The sequence below is a fragment of the Chelonoidis abingdonii genome, chromosome 13 (genome assembly GCF_003597395.2).
Source record: "Chelonoidis abingdonii isolate Lonesome George chromosome 13, CheloAbing_2.0, whole genome shotgun sequence".
Taxonomy (NCBI): domain Eukaryota; kingdom Metazoa; phylum Chordata; order Testudines; family Testudinidae; genus Chelonoidis; species Chelonoidis abingdonii.
In genome coordinates this window covers 29108297-29126244 of record NC_133781.1, presented here as the reverse complement: position 1 = coordinate 29126244, position 17948 = coordinate 29108297, and the positions used below count along the sequence as shown (strand labels likewise).

At 51.0% G+C, this 17948-nt stretch overlaps 1 protein-coding gene across 4 annotated transcripts in view; it reads left to right on the top strand.

Moving 5' to 3' along the window:
• The first annotated feature begins 16173 nt into the window (after window positions 1-16173).
• SLC39A11 (solute carrier family 39 member 11) overlaps window positions 16174-17948 on the top strand; it is a 253490-nt gene continuing 251715 nt past the window's right edge. For 2 of the 4 annotated variants that reach the window (XM_032797180.2, XM_032797176.2), the window contains exon 1: window positions 16174-16239. The gene's annotated coding sequence lies outside the window, so the exon portion shown is untranslated. Of the gene's footprint in view, window positions 16240-17799 lie in introns of those variants that run through there. The other 2 variants (XM_032797178.2, XM_032797179.2) reach the window with 2 other exon arrangements.

The following is a 17948-nucleotide window of genomic DNA, read 5'->3' as shown; positions in this document are numbered from 1 at the left end:
CTCTCCTTGGCACCAGGTTTAAGACAATCAGCCCAGACATGTGGGGGAAAACACACTGATGCTCCTGCTACCGCTGGAACTGCCTGCTGCAGCAGGACCGATCAGACCAACATGTCACTTGAAAAGTCTTGATGGTCCTGAAATGGGAAGTAATCCCAGCTAGGAAAGTGTACAGACAGCACCCTGGCCCCATGAGTTCAACTCCTGGGGCTAACAGGGGTTCCAGGTCCCAGCTGTCCTGGCAAGAGCACAGGGAGAGGTGGGGATTGTGATGCAGCCTTTGCAAGGTGCTTTGAGCTTTCTGCCTGGAATGTGTGATGTGCTGAGAGCTATGGATGGGCAGCCTGTCTTTCACCAGGAGTTAGTTACCAAATAGCAATGACTTGAGCAGGAAAACCAGAAGACAGGGTTGGGGGAGTTCACCTCTGCTCTGGTTTGTTGGAGAGCTTGGATGCAATGAAATAATAGCTACTTCCCTGCACCCTCCTTCATCGCTCATCAAAGAGACAAGAGAATGCAGGAAATGAAGACCAGCTTGGACCAAAGAGCCAGGTGATTAACCCAGAGAGGGGCTGAAATTCCCATTTGAGGTTGGAAGTTCACATCCCAAGGCAGAGCTGAAGACCTTGGAGTCCAAAGGAAAATCATTAACAGTCTCAAAAATCCCAAGGAGGATGGAAAAATCCATTCCCTGAAATAAACAGCCTGGAAATAAATATCCCAGTTAGGCTCAGAAAGGAGCGCAGGGCATCAGGGATCTGAGAGAGCAGATGGTGCAGCTGTCAGCATCCTAATGAGAGGTTTATTTGTACCTTGCTGAGTCCCGTGTGTGGCGCTTTAGATGCTGTCCTTGATCCAGGCAGCTGCTCTGTAGGGAAGCCAAAGCCGGGCGCTGACGTTTCCTTGGACTTAGCGGAAGGCAGTTTGCACATTGTTGTCGCCTGCCCCAGCCAAGGGAAGAACCTTTCCTTTCCATTCAGCATCAGTTTGAATGACAAGGCTGCTTGCCGCGACTGGACGCAGGTATGGGTGGGTGCCCATGCAGTGCAAACTGCCCTTTGCCAGTGCACCCCTGCAGCCACCTCTGCTGATTCTGGGCTGGGGCTCTATGCTGCATTGTCAGTGTCAGTCCCGGCCCCACAGGCCTCTCAGGAGCAGACCCTGCCTAGCCTCTGCTAATGGGAACTTTCTGAGAAGAGGACAAGTGCGATGACCACACACTGCTGCCTTCTCTGGTGACTTCAGCCAGAGCTGAACACAGGGCTCCCTTGGGGGTCAGCACGGTACTTGGGAATGCACCTCCGTTCCCACAAGGGTTTAGTTATTCCTTACTGCTACCGACGAGTGGGGCGCTCAGGGCACTGCGGGGGAGGTAGGGCAGCTGAGTGCAGTTCCTGCCCCTGCTGTGTGACCACATACAAGGGGCTTATCCTCTCTCCACTGGCTCCCCCCATCAGGAACGGAGGAGACTAGCCCAGCTCTATGCTAAAAAGTGAGGTTCACCCAGTTATGTGACACAAGGTGTGAAAAATCTGCCCCAGACCTGAAGGGGAGCTCTGTGTAGCTTGTCTGTCTCACCAACAGAAGATGTCACCTCACCCACTTTGTCTCTTGGGGTGCTGTCAGTTCCCTCTTTAGATCCGTAGGGGGCATTCCATTCCATTCCCCCCCCCCCCCCAGTTTGCATTGCTAACGAGGTAAACCATTCCACATGCTCTGATCATTCCAACTCCAGGACAATACACGGTCTCTTCCTCTATAAGCTCCCCACCCATAGACTTATGTGCATGTCCCAGCTAAGTTCCTTCCTTCTGTGACAAATTCCACTGCACCAGGCCACATGTCTACATGTGACTTTCTTAGGTGCAGATTCTCCCTGTTGACCAATGCTTTATTCAGTGCCCTCAAGCCCAGTAGCACCTGCTCCTTCTTTCCTACTGAGCAGAGCACGCAGAGATTTGCTGTAATTTGATTCACAGATCTATGAGCTGTTGAAATTCATTTAGCATACACGCTCACGTACAAGCCTACCTGCATCTAAACCAACACCCTGATCCAAAAACCAAACAAAAATGACTGACTTGCATCTACATGGCTGAGTTAAATGGTATTTGGCCAGCGATGGTGAACAGGGTCTAGCAGTGTTTGTGCTGAGAGGGTCCTTCTAAGCTATTTTAGATCCTGTTAAGATTTAGGGCTGATTTCTAACCCAGCGTAGGAGCAGATCCTGTAAATCTGTGTGGATGCCAGTTCAGAGGAGATGGGCTGTTATGATTTCACCCACCCCTGCAGCCTGTTCCATATGCAAAGACAAAATTCTGTGTGTAGCATTAGAATCATTTGTGCATAACTACATGGGATGTCCCACACTGGTGACAGGCAGGGGATATAGGCAAGAGAAGCCAGAGGGGGCTCTTAATGTCCAATCTAGTTTCCATGCTGATTTGGTGAACAGTAAAACCAGTGGGAGAGAAATGCAGGAACGAATATCTGACTGGGAAGTTGACTGGCTTCTCAAAAATAGAGACGGCCAAACTTAGAGGCCAGAATGTCTTTGTCAATTTGTGCTCCCCCGGCTGGCTGGCAGGCAGGCAGGCAGGCAGGCTTGACAGTAGCTCAGTTAATATATTGCTCAGACTTTACCATGATGGTTTTCTCCCTTGGTGAGATACACTGGGGAATTGACATGCGGTGAAATCTTGGCCCTGTGGACATCAATGGGAATCTTGCCGCTGGTTCCGTTAGGACCAGAATTTCACCCTGGCTGTTGGAACTCTTGGCTGGTGTGTCTGGAAAGGCAGATTTCCCAGTGTGGGTTTCACTTTTCTTTGTATTGCTCTATCGCCAGCAGAGAAGCACAACCAGCTTGCAGAGAAGTTGCCAACTGGAAACAGAAGTGTTTTCCTTTTATCAACACCATTAATGCAGTGGATGGAACGGTTACGCCCCCTGTGCCAGAGTCTCCTCTCTTTTTCACATTGGGGGTGCTGAGTCGACTTCATTGCAGCTAGTCCTGTTTTCCTCCGGTGTCAGTGAGAGCAGAATGGGGCCCATTGTGTGTTACAGGCTTGTTGTTAAATTGCTGACGGGTTTAATTAACTGAGTATAGCTTGGCATGAGCCAGCACATTCCTTGAGCGTTTAGCTTCTCGACTCCCCATGGGGATAACGGTTTGTGTTTTGGACAAGCATTGCCAGTGCTAGGAAGGGGATTTTATGCTACTATTGCTATGCATGACGTTACTGCGTAGGTTTCAGTTTAAAAATAAAGCTGCTGTGGCACCATAGCTGGGGAAATCTCACATGCATTAGAGGAAATGGGAGCAGAATCTGGATTCTCTTATCAGGTGAAAGCTCAGATCTGGGCGAGTAGATGTTGCGTCAACAACAATAAAAGGTGGAGGGGTCATTGCAGAGGGTCCTCCCTCGTTCGAACAAGATTCTGCTGAGGTTCTGGGAAATTAGACTTTTCACCTCTGCCGTAGCTGTCTCCGGATGATCATAAGGCATCGTGCAAGAACTAACAGAGCCTTACCCACACTCCTCCCAAGAAGCAGGTCAGGATTATTGCATCTGAGTGATGGGGAGACGGACCTAGAGGAGGAGTGTGGGTGGCAGCCCAGGGACTCATACCAGTGCTTGGCAATGATTGGCCACCACTGGAGATGGGATACCAGACAGGGTGGATCAGGGCTCTGAGCTGGTACAAAAAATCCTCTTTATCTGATGCCTGGCTGGTGTGTCTTGCTCACATGCTCAGGGTCATATTGAGCACCAGTTTGGAGTCAGGAAGGAATTTTCCGCCAGTCAGATTAGCTGTGACGTTGGGGGTTTTTCCTGCCTTCCCCTGCAGTGTGGGGTGTATCTCACCATCTGGGAGCACCTGAGTATGTCCCCCTAATCAAATCCCTGGCATTGGAGGGGCCTTGGATGTTGGTGGCAGCTTGTTCTCTGCCTGTGGAATGCAGCTGAGCCTCCTGAGGAATGAAAGGCTTTAGTCTAAGCCAAGTTAGGGCTCAATATTGGGGTGACTGGGTGAAATTTAATGGCCTGTGATATGCAGGAGCTCAGACTAGGTGATCTAGTCATCCCTTCTAGCCTTAAACTCTGAAACTATGAAAGTGGTGGGAGAACTGGGATTATTCTCTGGGTGCTGTGGCCCCTATGCACTGCTGTGACTACTAGATCATGCTGCCTTCCTTTGGAGGCGACATAGATTGATTTCCTCAAGGTCGGAGGGGAAGTCACTGCAACCTCACTTCACTGTAAGCAAAATCCCATGAGATAACTGTCATGGAAACAGAGTTAAGGAGCGGGCTGTGAAAGACATGGGGGTAGGGGCTCACTGCATGCCGCTCCTCTGTTCAAGAAAGGGAATCCTGAATGCTTCCTTTCTACGAATGTCTTGCTGCATCCTGTGTGCCTGTCTGCCTACTCCAATTCCCTGCTCATGCTGCATGGGTGGCAGCATGGAAGGAGTAGAAGACGCTTTTGGGCACAGGACAAAAATTTTGGGAGGGAAGTGGTGATCTCTGATGCATCACACAAAAACCAAGTTCCACCCACTTGAGACAGCAAAACAAAACTCCATTCCCAGGAGAGCTTCAGAATATGAGCCACCCTTGCCTGTCTTTCCTGCTTTGATCAGCAGTGGTCAAGTGCTGACATTTAAATGGCTGTTGTTAAACTCCAGAGTTAACACCCCCATTGAAATGCAGTTCACACTTACCTCCCAGCAATTGTTTCAGGCTGGCTGCAGGTTCAGGCAGGTGACATTGCATCAGTTAGACTTGGGGCACGTTTTGAAGGCTGCCTGCACAGCCATACGAATTACAGTCTTAATTCCCCTTTTTTAATGAACCGTCCGATGGTGGAACACAAAGAGCAACCCCCTTCCCCACAACCCCTTCCACATTCTTCACTTGGGTCTAAAGCTTTAAAACAATAAATAAATAAAATGAACAGCATAGGATCACAGAGCAGTGAAGCCAGCCCCAAACCTGAGCAGCAGCCTGGTGTGTTTTCTTCCCTCCATGCTTCAAGCGTCCAATCTGCCCCTCACCCTGGCTGCTTAAGCCTCCAGCTACCCCCGATGATGAGCCAGACTCTTCCAAAGATTCTCCCCATCTTCCCCGTCAATCAGTGCTGCCTTCCTGCCATCTCTAGCTGCCAATGCCAGCACCAGATTGTGTAGGAACAGTTCGCCCCCAGCCACATGGATGGGGCCGTTTGTGTCGCTCCGTTTCAACCCAGAGGCATTTCAATCATCGTTAGCCTGTGTGGATTTGGCACCACAGTGTGGCGAAAGAAGCCAACAGACTCCCCTGAAGGAACATGGGAGAGTGGATGTCCCCCCTAATGTTAACTGAGAATTAATTACACACACTCTGAGGGATAAACCATAGCCCAGAGGTGCAGAGCAGTGAAATTAACAAATGGAATAGGCTCACCCAGAGCAGAGCACTGGCCTGGTTGCTGCGTTTGGAAATCCTGGTGGAGGCAGTGGGCCTCTCAACCAGGCCCATCCCCTTCCAGCTAAATGTGGCTCCTGTTCTGTGACTAGATAGTCTGGAGGTCCCCCCTGCAGCTCCGACTGCTTTCTGCTTTGTTAATTATTGACAGCAGAAATGCTGGGTCATCGCTGTGAGGCTTGTTTATGCTGGAGGAATTGATCCATGGTTATTTAAAGCTTGCCCTTTCCCCCCACTGAAATCCCCTGATCTGGGGGATTCTCTGATAGCCTCACCAGTGTGGGAAGGCTGGAGCCTGCACGCCGGAACAATGGGTAAAAGAGAGCTTGTGCCGAACGACGGGCGTAAGAGGAGCAAGCCAAGTCATCAGGCCTTCACTGCGTCCCTCACGGCACGGCCGGCGCCACGCACTGCAGGCATAGCCTTATCACCTGCCCTACGCAGTCCTGTAGCTTCAACATGGAGAGTGAGCCAGGAGCCAAGGGGACAAGCCGTTCTGGTTCCCATGGGCCCATCTGAGAGGTAGCTAAGGCCCTGGCTCCGGGCACTGGAGATCTGGCTTGCCATACAAATCTGAGCCAGTGACTTTGATGTCAATGACGTGACCCTGATTTATGCCATCAGATAATCTGGCCCTTCGTTTTGTTCATGCCTTGGTTTCCCAGTAAAAGGGAGCTAATAAACCTCCCTTGGTCTGTCTTGCCCATTTAGATTGAAGCTTTTTGGGTCAGGAACTGTTTCATACCATAGTTATATATTGCATGTAGCACAATGGCCCTTGATCTGCTCAGGGCCTCTAGGCACTACCATAATTCACATAATAATCCTCCTGGTGGAATAAAGCAATTCTAGCAATGATTTAGCAGCATACTAGTGAGCAGCAGCTCTGTCTTTGGAATGAGTGCGTCATGGCTATTTAAATGCACCACAGTCTAACTCCCCCTGTGGGAGAGAGCGCTCGTATCTGCAGTCGGAGCAGGGGCTTGGGTGGCTTGTTTTTTCACTGCTGGCACCAGTTTTCTCACCAAAACCGAATGTGTTTTGGGATCTGATCTCTGCTCTGTGTGGGCTCTCCTCTGACATTTTTTCAGATTAATGCTGGACATTTTTGGAGGTCTCTAGCACAGACTTGGTGGGGTCTCTCCAGAGGCCAGGGCTGCAGAGGCTCTGGAAGAGCCCAGGGAACCAGGACTGAGAGGACGGTCTCCTGTATCAGAGCTGTGGTGTACTGTGTGTGTGACTGGAGACACCTTGAACTGCGAGTAGCTGTGTGCGTGTGTGCGTGTGCGTGTGCGTGTGTGTGTGTGTGTGTCTGCCCGCGCACGTGTGCATGTGTGTGTGTGTGTGTTACTGGAGACATCTTGAACTGCGAGTAGCTGTGTGTGTGTGTGTGTGTGCGCGTGCGCGCGCGTGTGTGTGTGTGTGCGCGCGCGCACGCGCCATCCAACTGACTAGACCAAGGAAGGGACCTGAGGCCTGGTCCAGACTAGTAACATGCACTCAGATATGAGTTAAACTGGTGCAAATCTTTACTGCAGCCACACTTACACTCCTTCACCTTCACTCCTATTGACTTAGCACGTGTTGGAAGCTGTCTTGCGCTCCCATCTAGGTGAGAGTTAAACCGGTTTAAGTGTGCCTGCATTAGAGGTTTGGACCGGTTTAACTAGATCAATTTTAGCCAAATCAGTGTAGTTTTCTAGCACAGACAGGCCAAAGCCAGGGGCCGGCAGCATACAGGGGAGGAACGAAGCAGGGCTGTGAGTAAGGTGTTCTAGGCACCTAGTTCTCCCAGCTTGTTCTGTGCTCTCCCCGTCTGATTAGAGTATTTCAGAGGAATATGGGAGCCCCCCCCCCCGCAATGCCCCCAGTTGTCCAAAGGGGGCACTCAGCTAGCCTTCTCATTCCAGCAGCTTTATAGCATTGATAAGGCCGCTGCCGATAATGACTGTGTCATTTCATCTCTCATGAATGCCTAGCAGTGCGCTGCCCTCTCCGTCGCCTATACCCGTGTTGGTGTCTGCACATCCTCCTCCTCTCCGTCTATAGCTCTGACACAGACCAGCTTTGGCTTCCACTGCCAACGAGAGCTACCTTTAATAGCATTCCCCTGCTTCAGTTCCATTTGGAAAATAATTGTGTTTGCCACAGTGGCTCCAGCTAGTCAATTACGTCACCAACTGGGACAGGGAAAACTTTGCATTTGCTTCTGAGCCTAACAGACAGGCCTGGATCCTTACCGCAGCACCACAGCAGAATCAATTTATTATTGAGCTTGTAACATGAAAAGAGCGTGACCACTTAAATGAGTTCTCTGGAAATACCTTATTTTAGGGCAGGATTCTGATCTCAGTGACTTGTCTGGGAGCAGCCATGTTGATCCATCGCTGTAGGGTTACTCTGGATTTACACCAATGCCCTTGAGGCCAGAATCTGTTTGTTTGGACATAAAGTCCAAGCCAAATAAAAGTGGAGTGAAAGAGCAAAACATCCAGCCCCTTTGCCCTGAAATTTAATAAATGAACACGTGGCCTGTGGCTGTTTTCCATGCCAGGAGAAAGGGAAAGTCATGTTAATTTCAGTCAGAGTACAGTTAAAGGCTCATTCAGGTTCGTAGCCTGGCTCCAGAAAGTATGGGTTTCAATTTTAATCTCTCCTCACAATCAGGATCAGGGACTGGGTTTTGTTGTTTCTTTTTGTGGCTTGTGGGTTAGAGCCAGGCACAGCCCAGAGACAGGGGGGTGAGCTGCCCTCCCCCCATCTCTCTGCGGATCCCCAGCACAACCGGCCATTCTAGTCTTGGGGTCTCCCCCTCCTAACTACACGTCTTCCAGTCCACCTCAATCCCAGCCCACTGTCCCCCTTCCCATCCTGTCCTGGGCTCCCCACCCCCAGCTGTGTCATTGCCCCTCAAGCACTCTGTTGTTTCTCTCGAGGCTTTGGAAGTGAAATGCTTGTGGGGAAACTTCATGCCTTATTTGTATTGCAACAGCACCTTTGGATCCCTGCCACAATCAGGGTGCTCTCCAGACAGCTAGGCCTTGTCTACATGAGAAAACGGTACAGGTTTAAGGGCTGGTCTACACTGGGAACTTACCTGAGTTTGCCTAAGTCGTTAAGGATCTGGCACAACAAAAAGGGCCAAGGGAGAACCTCCCCAGCAGGGGCTGCACTGAGCTGGGTTGGTTTCTGGACTGATTGGGTTAGATGGATGCTCTGAGCTTGCAGGGGCGGCGTTGGGTCTGCATCCATCTACTTCTCCCTCTTACACTGCCCTGTTTCCCTGCATGGCTGTTTCCATGCAGCCATGGGAGCCCAGACAGCACCGTGTTCTGTGCACCGAACCAGATGAAGGCATAGCAGCGATTGGGGAGTTAGGTTCCCAGGGGCTGGGGGTCCCTGACTGTGCTCTGTTGATACTTGCTTTAGTCCTCTCGCCACCTGCTGCTGCCGTGGCTCTGGATTGCACAGCTGTTCTGAAGGAGCCCCGGCGAGCTCCTAAGCAGTAATGCGTCTGCAGCCTCTGCCTGAAATCAGCACGTACTGCTCACCAGCCAGCCATGTGAGAGTGCTCTTCCCCGCCAGCCCCCTCGCCCCTGTCAAAGTTAGACTCAGGACTCATAGTTTGTCAGACCACTCTGTTTTATTAGCACAGCGCTCTGCTAATAACCCCTATAATGTGAGCACCATGCAAGACACAAACTATCTGATTTATACAGATAAAAGGACGAGAACTTAACAAGATAACAAAGGAAGCAGAATCTGATAAGTTTACCTGGGCTAGGCATGCATATCTTATTTCCTTACTAACTATTACCAATCTTCTGTTAATGTTTCGCCATTAGCACCCTTGTTTATACCTAATGTTTCTTTTCCTGGCACCTGTATTTCAACATTTCTTATTTCTGCTTAAAGGTACATACAACATTTCTTTAATCCATTCTTATTTTTACAATATAATTCATTCTACTTTCACACCCCCATGCGGCTCTTTGCCTGTGCTGAACTCACACAGCTGGTATGTGCAGCTGGGCTGGCCAGGTTTCTTGTCTTAGCACATCAGCGACTGCTGCATAATAACCACGTTCTGCCTTGATCTTCGGGGAATATAAACAGGGCTCAGAGATGGTCATTCAGGACTAAGTTAGCTGGAAAAGATGCCTGTCTCCTTCCCAAGGGCCTGGTCCTGTGCACATGCTACTCGGGCAAATCTGAGGCTGGGGGGAGATCTCGCTGACTAGACTGTACTTCCCTAGCTGGGGTTGCCCCTCCAGCTCACAGCAAAGGGGGTGGGTGGGTGAGGGTGTTTCTGACTGATGCAGGGGGCAGCAGGGCGGAAGGGGAAGATCAGGGTCTTCCCAGAAGGTCACAGGACCCATCTCAACCTTCCTACGAGAGGCCTTTGCATGGTCTCCCCCCAGCACTGGTGGAGGAAGCAGATCATGGGGGTCCCTTGCCCCTCACTGCTCTGGGGGGCATCACTTGCTAACCCTTTGCCTGCTGCTCTCCCCAGGCCAAGTGCACAGCTGGAATCAGTGGGGCACCAGGAGGTGCCCTGCTGAGCGCTCCCTGCCAGCCGGTGTGTTTATTTTATCCATTAAACAACACATGGCCAAAAAAACCCCAAAAAACAGTTCAAAAGGATTCTCCCCTCCTGTTCCCTTGTCTCTTCTGCATCCCAGCTGGTGGGGTGAGAGCCTTCTCCTGGCCCAGTTCGCCAGCGGACATCTCTTTCCTCTCTTGCTCATCCCTCTCAATTTCTCCCTTTGCTCTCATTTGACTCTGTAATTAGATTATTGATCTCTGCCAGGCACTTCGAGATGGGGCTGGCATGAAAGATGCTGCACAAATTAGGCATGAGTCATAATTATAGAGCAATGGCTCTATCAAACCTTTAACGATCAGCCCCTGAAATGTCTTCTCGCCTCTGGTTTCATTCCCCCCTCAAACCCACTGCTCGCCCCCCTGTTCAGCTTGGACAAGACAGGACGTGCTGCTTTGCTATCTGCATCCCTCTCCAGCTCCTAGCTCCCCAGGTGTGCATGGCCTGTCCGCTCCCTGCTCTCTAGAGCGTCAGAATCGTGTCCAGATTCATCCCTACACTGGTATGGATCCTGGCTGAATCACGCACCGCTTCTACCCGCCTGGGGCTGGCTTGGGTTAGAGCAGCCCTAGTGTTCCCGATGGGCCACAGTACCCCTGCAAAAGAACCAGTGCTTAGGCCACCCCGGCCATGCCCGCTGTGCCAAGGGGAGAGCTGCATTTTCCCAGGAGGCTGCTGGCAGCCAGGTGCCTCTACCACTGCTTCGCAGGCCCTTCTCACCAGCTGAGCTGCCCCCACAAAGGGTCATTGTCCCCAGCCTTCTGCTGACAACCGTGCAAAGTGGCAGGCTATCCTAGGATCCCCCTGTGCTCAGAGCATGCTGTTCACTTATTGTCTGTGCATGGTTACCACCCCTGCAAGTGGGACTGACCCTCTCCCACTTTGCGGGCCGCCAGCTGGGCAGTGATGAAACCCACACGCCTGATTGCTCGTTTGCCACCCGTTAACAAGGAAGGGAGAAGACAGAGAGCAGTGTGAGGACCCAAGAAGCACCAGTGGACGAGTGACACAGGGGTTCATGTGGCTTGTGCCAGCTGACTGTCAGCAAACTCCACCCACAGCCTTGTATGTCTCTAGCCCCTTCCATCTGAGGATCTCAAAGCACCAGACACCCTGGAGGAGTAGGTGAGTCTCTTTGGAAGGTGAGGTGCAAGTGACTTACCTACGGTCCCTCAAGAGTAAGTGTCAGAACCGGGAAGAAAAACCTGTGTCTGCTGACTTCCAGGTCCATGCCTTAGCTACAAAACCACCCTGCTTTACAGCGGGCCAGGGGCTTAACCGTTTGGTGCTGTGAATACTGGCAGGAGGCTTGAGTATGATGTCATCTCCCCCTCTGCAGGCACCAGAAGTCAGAGGGAGAGGGCTGCCCAGAGGGGAGGGGGCATTTGGAGGGGAGAGAGCGACTGTCACCCTCATTAGTGACTGTTAGATGGCTGATTTGCCCTTTATAGGAAGCCAACAACTAAAAGGTTAAAAGAGTTCTGGGGCGGAGCACCTGGCGGCAGTAGCTGCATGTGTCTGCTGCATCTGCATTCACACTGGCTACAAGTGCCTAGCATTGGCCATCTGGAGTGGGTGAAGGGAGGCAGGTGAGTGACATAGGGGTGGGTGAGTGGAGCAGATGCTAGGAAGTTGCCTTTGTATCTTATAGATGTTCAAAAAGGTTTGGGGAGAAAAAATACCCCAAGGACTTTTGTACAGTCAAAAAATCCCAGTAGCACAAAGGGATGGATTCTGGTCTTGTTTTCACTGGTGTCAATCCGGAGTGACTCCATTTTATCTAAGGGGCTGGATGCATCACATACTTACTGACATAAATCTGACATGACTCCATTGTAGTTAATGGGCTAGCGTCTCCTCTCAGTTACTGGTATAATGCTGGAGGGAGTCCATTGTAATCAAGTTACTCTGGCTTTACCACCACTCTGGGCTGGGGAGACCCCATTCTGGCATAGGTGCCCCACAGCTGGAGCCCATAACAAGTCCAGAAGCAGCACGAAGGTTTGACTCTGACTCCTACATGTCTGTTGCAGCATTGCTGACCTGAATGCTGAACTCTGCCATGCCCCCCCAGGCCTGGCGTCAGAATTCAGTGCCTGTCTCTGTGATGGATCAGGGAGGCAGAACTGGGCCCCAGGCAGGCACTGAGGGAGTAGGGAGGTCAGGCCTTATTATCTGGGCGGTTATCTCCTCTCTCAGCTGGTACCTCGCTCACATCTGGCTCGTTAGAAGAGCTAATGAAGGGTGCAGGCAATTATACGGGGAAAATTGATTAAATGATAAATCACGGAGCCTTCAACTCGCTTTGGTTGGAGTCGCTCCTGATTGGCACTGGTGTCAATCAGGAGTAGGGTGACCAGATGTTGAGGGGAAAATATCAGGACCGCTGCAGGGGGGTCATGTTTGTTTTTTTCACACTCACCCATCTGGGAGTTTGGTGGTAATTAGGCGGCGAGCCCATCAGTCACAGACAGTCTTCGGTGGTATTTTGCCATGGGTAATAAACCTTGCTGCCAAAGACAGAAGCATCCGCTGCCGAAATACTACTGAAAACTGTCTGCGACTCAAGGGATCTCCACCGAATTGCCACTGAAGACCAGGAAACAAAATATCGGGACAAATGGCTTCCCGACCATACTCTGGTCGGGATGCGGGATAAACTCCTGAAAATCGAGACAGTCTTGATTTTATCAGGAGTCTGGTCACCCTAATCAGGAGCAGAACTGGTCCTGTACAAGGAGGCCCATTTCTCTCCCCGCCCCCCCTGCTGATCTGGGTTACTAGCATCAGAAAGTCTCTGTCTTGAAACCTGCTGGTGTAGAGTTTCTCTAGGGAATCCCCATTCCAGGCTGCTGCCACGGGGAACGAAAGCCAAGCTAGGACTGGGATAAGCCAGGGGGCAATGTGGGTGAAGACAGAAGAGGTCTTGCCCGCTTTGGTGGCCCTTGTGTGACGTGGTATTGCATTGGCTTGTGACAGGAGTGCAGCAAGGGGCTGAGAAATGGATTGGGGATGAGTTTCTGTCTCCCAAAAACTCATAGCCAGCCATGCATGCGTGTGTGGGTGTGCTCGCGGCACCTGTTTCTACCGGGAAGGAGCACCTGTAGTCACACACAATACATAAAATGGGGCAATCATATGATCTCTGTTACAGTAACCCCTGGGACCCGCTGGCCTGGACGAGGCCCCCATTGTGCAAGGCTCTGTACAAACCCAGCCCCAACAAGCTAACGGAGTTCGTGCCCTGGGGAGCTCTGCGAACCCCAATGCAAGCGCCTGCATTGGAGGTTGGAAGACCTGCCAGAAGAAAGATTGATGCAGATGGTTCCTGTGCCATTAGGTCCTGGGCTGTGTGTTATGTGCCTGGAAGGGAGCTCTTGGGAGGGTCTCCAGTCTGGGGGGCATGGGGTGCATGCCTGAAGCCAGAGGATGCTAACAGAGTCACCCCAGTGAATGAGGTTACCTGCCCCTTGGGGAGCCTGTTGACGCGTCTGTCTTTGAGGGGCAGTCAGATTTGTCTCTACAGCCATCCAAGGGGCTGTGGTGTAAAGTGAGTGGAACACCCCCCCCGTCTGCCTGTTGGTCAGAAACACTATGAGGAGCGTCGTGTGCTCTGCTCGGAGGCGCCAGGCGTTTGGAGAGGTGGGAGGATTCGCCCGCCCGCTCACCCCCAGCAGTGCTCCGTCTGAGCACCTTACCTCTAGGAAAAGCAGAGCTCGTCTCGTCCCAGTGTGGCCAGTAGGTGGCACCTCTTCGAGCTCCCCCCAGCCTGGTTTGAACCCGGGCTGAGGGTGGAGTGCCTGGGGAGCACAGTTGGCACACGCACCACTGCTGGGGGCTAATTAACAGCATCATCAGTTAATAGAGCAGAGAAATGGCTCCTGCGGCCGGGGTCGGGGCTCCACAGTGCCACTCGAACGCCCTGCTGCTCTGTCGCAGGGCAAGGCCCTCTCCCACGCAGGGCTGCTTGGCCAGTCTGCCAGCCATGGTGGTGCTGCATTTAGGGCCACACTGGAAGACAGGTTCATTAATGACTATTAGCCAAGGTGGGCAGGGACGTAGGATTTTATACCCAGAATAAACGCTGGGGGCAAGGCTCTCTTGCTTCATGCTGTTCTGACATACATGTATGTGTGTGTGTGTGCAATAGATACCCGTACACACTAGAAAGGCAGGTGGTTCCTAGACCCCTGCAGTATCACGTGACGGAGTTTGGTAGCTGTTGATCAAAAGCTGGACAAGGCTGTCTGGGAAAGTCTTGAACCTTGGGAACTAGATTGTGGTTTCCCAGGCAGGCAGGCTGAGCAGATGTCACTTCCTTGGGCGCCGCTGAGCTCTCAGCCCTGACCCCCTCCACCTTGCTAGCTACACAGGACTCCTTACTAGGCTGGATTTTGTGGCATTGGACAGGGAGGCAGAAGACGCGCAAGAGGAGAATGCCTGAGATGAAAGCAAAGAAGAGCCAAAGAAAGCAAGGCGTAAAGAGGAAAAAATGAGGAGAGAGATGGAAGGAGCAGGAGGGAGATAATGTTCCCTCCATTCATTTTAACAACCAGTCTCATTTCCTGACACCACTGCTTATTTGCTTCCTCCACACTTTCCCAGTTGTTTGCTTCCTTCCTCGGGCCTCATCCATTCATGGACACAACATCTGAATTCTTCATTGTCTGACAATTTTCTTTCTAATACCGAACAGACTCTGTGGGGGCTCTCTTGAATTCTTTCCCTGTCCCGAATTCGGGTGTGGGTTATTTCAAAACAAACAAGCCGTCCATTGGAACTGGGACCAGGTATCCTGAATACAGTCAGATTGGAGAGCAGCCCTCTGTGGTATTTGCACAGGGAGGTCTGATGGTGCCAGGCGTTCTAAAGAGCTCAGCACACTGGGTTCTCTTTAGCAAATCTGAGCAGGAGAGTCGCAGTGGGAGCTGCTGGGTGCTGAGCTATGGAACATCTGCCCCGGGGGGGCGGTGTCTTATACTAATAATTCACTGAGGGCAGGAAAACATATTGAACATAAATATAAATCCCTGTAAACTGTTTGGGGCAGGAAGCTGGCCTCCTTTGTGTTTGCCCAGTACCTAAGTTGTGAGGGACACTGGAAATACATATTTATTATTATTTACGAATTATCACATGAAAAAAAGAAAGATCAGTATTGCAAAAGGACAGGAAAAATCAGCACCACTCAGTTAACCAGCAGTAGCGATTTACTTTTAACTTGAAGCAACTAGAAAGGGAAAAAAATATCTTTTCTTTCTGTTTCCTGCTTCTAGATGGTAGATAATTTCCTAGTATTTTTCCAACACTCCCCTCTATGGCCTGGAGCCTCGAAAACACTCCATGTTTGTGGACTGATCCCTGCATTTTCTGCACCACCCAAGCACTCCCAGATACCTGGGCACCCACCCACTCACCTTCCCCATCACCTTTACACACCCTCCCTCCCATCTGCAGCCATCCCTGTTGGGTGTATTGGCCATACATTGAGGTTTATGGTTATGTGCACATAAATTAGGGTGATTTGCACAACACGTCACAAGTGGAGCTGTGCAGAATGTGGCAGCTATGTCGACATATCACCACAAGGCAAATAAAATAATGACTGCCACAGGGTGCTGCTTACTTCGGATTCAGACCAGTGGGGTTGTAACTAGGTTGATCACCCGTCCCTTATTGGGGTGCCCGAATCAGGCCAACCGAGGATGCACTTTGTCCCTTATTGAATCTACCTCCCTGCAAAGGATCAGTCAGCACAATGCAAGCGGAGGAGTTTGCACACTGGTCCTTGCAATAAGCTTTGTCCTGCGTGTTCCCTTGCATGGCCCCTTTCTTTCCTTGAACCTAGTTCAGAGGCTGCACCGCCACAACAGCCGAGGGAAGCTCCAGCTTGCCAGGAGCAACGCGTTTTGCTAGAGAGAGGAGGGGCGAAAAGCATGACTCAGCAAAGCAGTCACCTCTAGAAACCCCCGCCTGCTTCGCTTCCCCAGCGCCGCGCGAGGCGAACCATAGAATCGAGCGTCCCTCCTGATTGGCCGCGGCAGAAGAAGTGGGCGGGCCCCGCAGGGGTGGCCGAGAGACACGTGTGCACTGGGGAGCAGGAAGTGGCCGCTGGAGCTGGAGATGGAGCTGGAGGCAGTGGCTGGGGGTCCCTGCAGTGCATGCAGTGAGTTGGTGTTTTTCACATTCCAGAGGGAGTTTCAGGGCCTGCTGCAGATCAGAGTAAAAATGCCCCACTGGCCCTGCACGAGCTGTTTGGGAACCACAAACATCCAGCCAGCCAAGTGACCAGGGGTCTGGGTGGGGTGTTTTAGGGAGAAAAGCCCTTCGCGCTGCGGGGCAGCAGGGCTGGCAGGGTTTAGACGTGCTAGTCCCTAGCTGGTGGGTGTATAAAGCAGCGCTTCTGCGTGTGCAGAAAGTGATGGTGCCCAGGACCACCCTTGCTGGCAATGCTTAGGAGCAGGATGCAGTGTTCCAAGGTGGCTCATTCATTCACATCCTGGTTGTGTGAGGCTGGCCGGGCGTGCAGGCCGGGTCAGTGTTTTCTCCAGTGCCCCTGGTGTGATTTGTAGGAGAGCTGGACATGCAATAGGAGCAGCTTATTAATGTCTGAGGTGCTCATGGTCCCAGGGGGAGTGAAACTCTTGCCTGGACTGTTGTAAACCAGCCTGGTGGGGTGCAGTTAGTGAACTTTCGCTTAAGAGTGAGATTGTCTTGTGTGTGTGAGTGAATTAAATTATAAGACTTCAGTTTAACAGGGCCCTGGTCTGTTTTGGTTTTGCAGCAAGACTTTTAAAAGGAAAAGGGACCTTTAAAAGACCAGGTCTGACGCTGTGAGCCATGCGTTCGCATGTGGGTCGGTTTGGACCACAAGAGTAATTTGAAATCTTTAGGGTGGATTGTAGAACTGGGTTCTGTGTTGAGCTTTTGTGGTGAAGTAGGGAGTGAAAGTTGGAGCAGTGGAAGCTGGCATTTTTGTTAACCTTTAACGTTAAGTTCAGCAGGTAGGAAGAATCTGCACAGAGCTCTAAAGAGATAGTGCAGAGATATGCTAATACTTGTCCTTTTTCTTAAGTCATGGTTGGCAGAGAGAAATATCTCAGTAAATGGCTCCTTGGGGGAGTGTGATATAACTGCTTCACATTATCTAGGCATATCTCAGATTAAATAATAAAACATCTGTGTTTCTTTTCTTACATGATTGGTTGCTGCTGAATAATATTATTTCAGAAGTATCCAAGTACCCTGGCGTAGCTCTCCTTTTCCTGCACAACATAAGTGTCTGCAAATTATTCATGCAATGAAAATATTGCTGTGAATGCACTAATATTCAAAATGCTAAAGTGGGGTAAAGCTGTCTTAGGCAAAAGTAGGTGGAAAGTGGTGTGTGCGCTTTGGAGTGGCCTAAGTAGACGCTTCTCTGGTGCAGTCTAAGTATAATGGAAAAGAGCGAATGCATCCTTTTGCTCAGGGTGAGGAGGGCGTGCAGACTTAATTGCATCTCGCTTCTCATTTTTGAGGAGTGAACAGAAAAAGTGCTAGAAAGGGAAGCGGGAAGACCAAAGGTGGCCATAGGAAACGTGCTTGTGGAGGTTGGATTGAAATGGTACTTTCTTTTCACTTGTTTGTGAAAACTTTATAAAATATCAACACTGCTAGGAATATAACAGTGGGTTTTTCTTTTTCAATCCCTCCACGTGTTGACCAACCTTTGGGCCTTGATCCTGCTCTTGTATTGGATCACCATCCTAGTCCATGAGGAGCTGCGTGGGCTCAAGTCTGCCAAGGGCAGGATTTCAACCCGCCCAAACGCTGGCATTTTGCCTGCCTGCCTGAACCAGAAACTGGCCATACACAAAAGTGAAACAGAGTAGG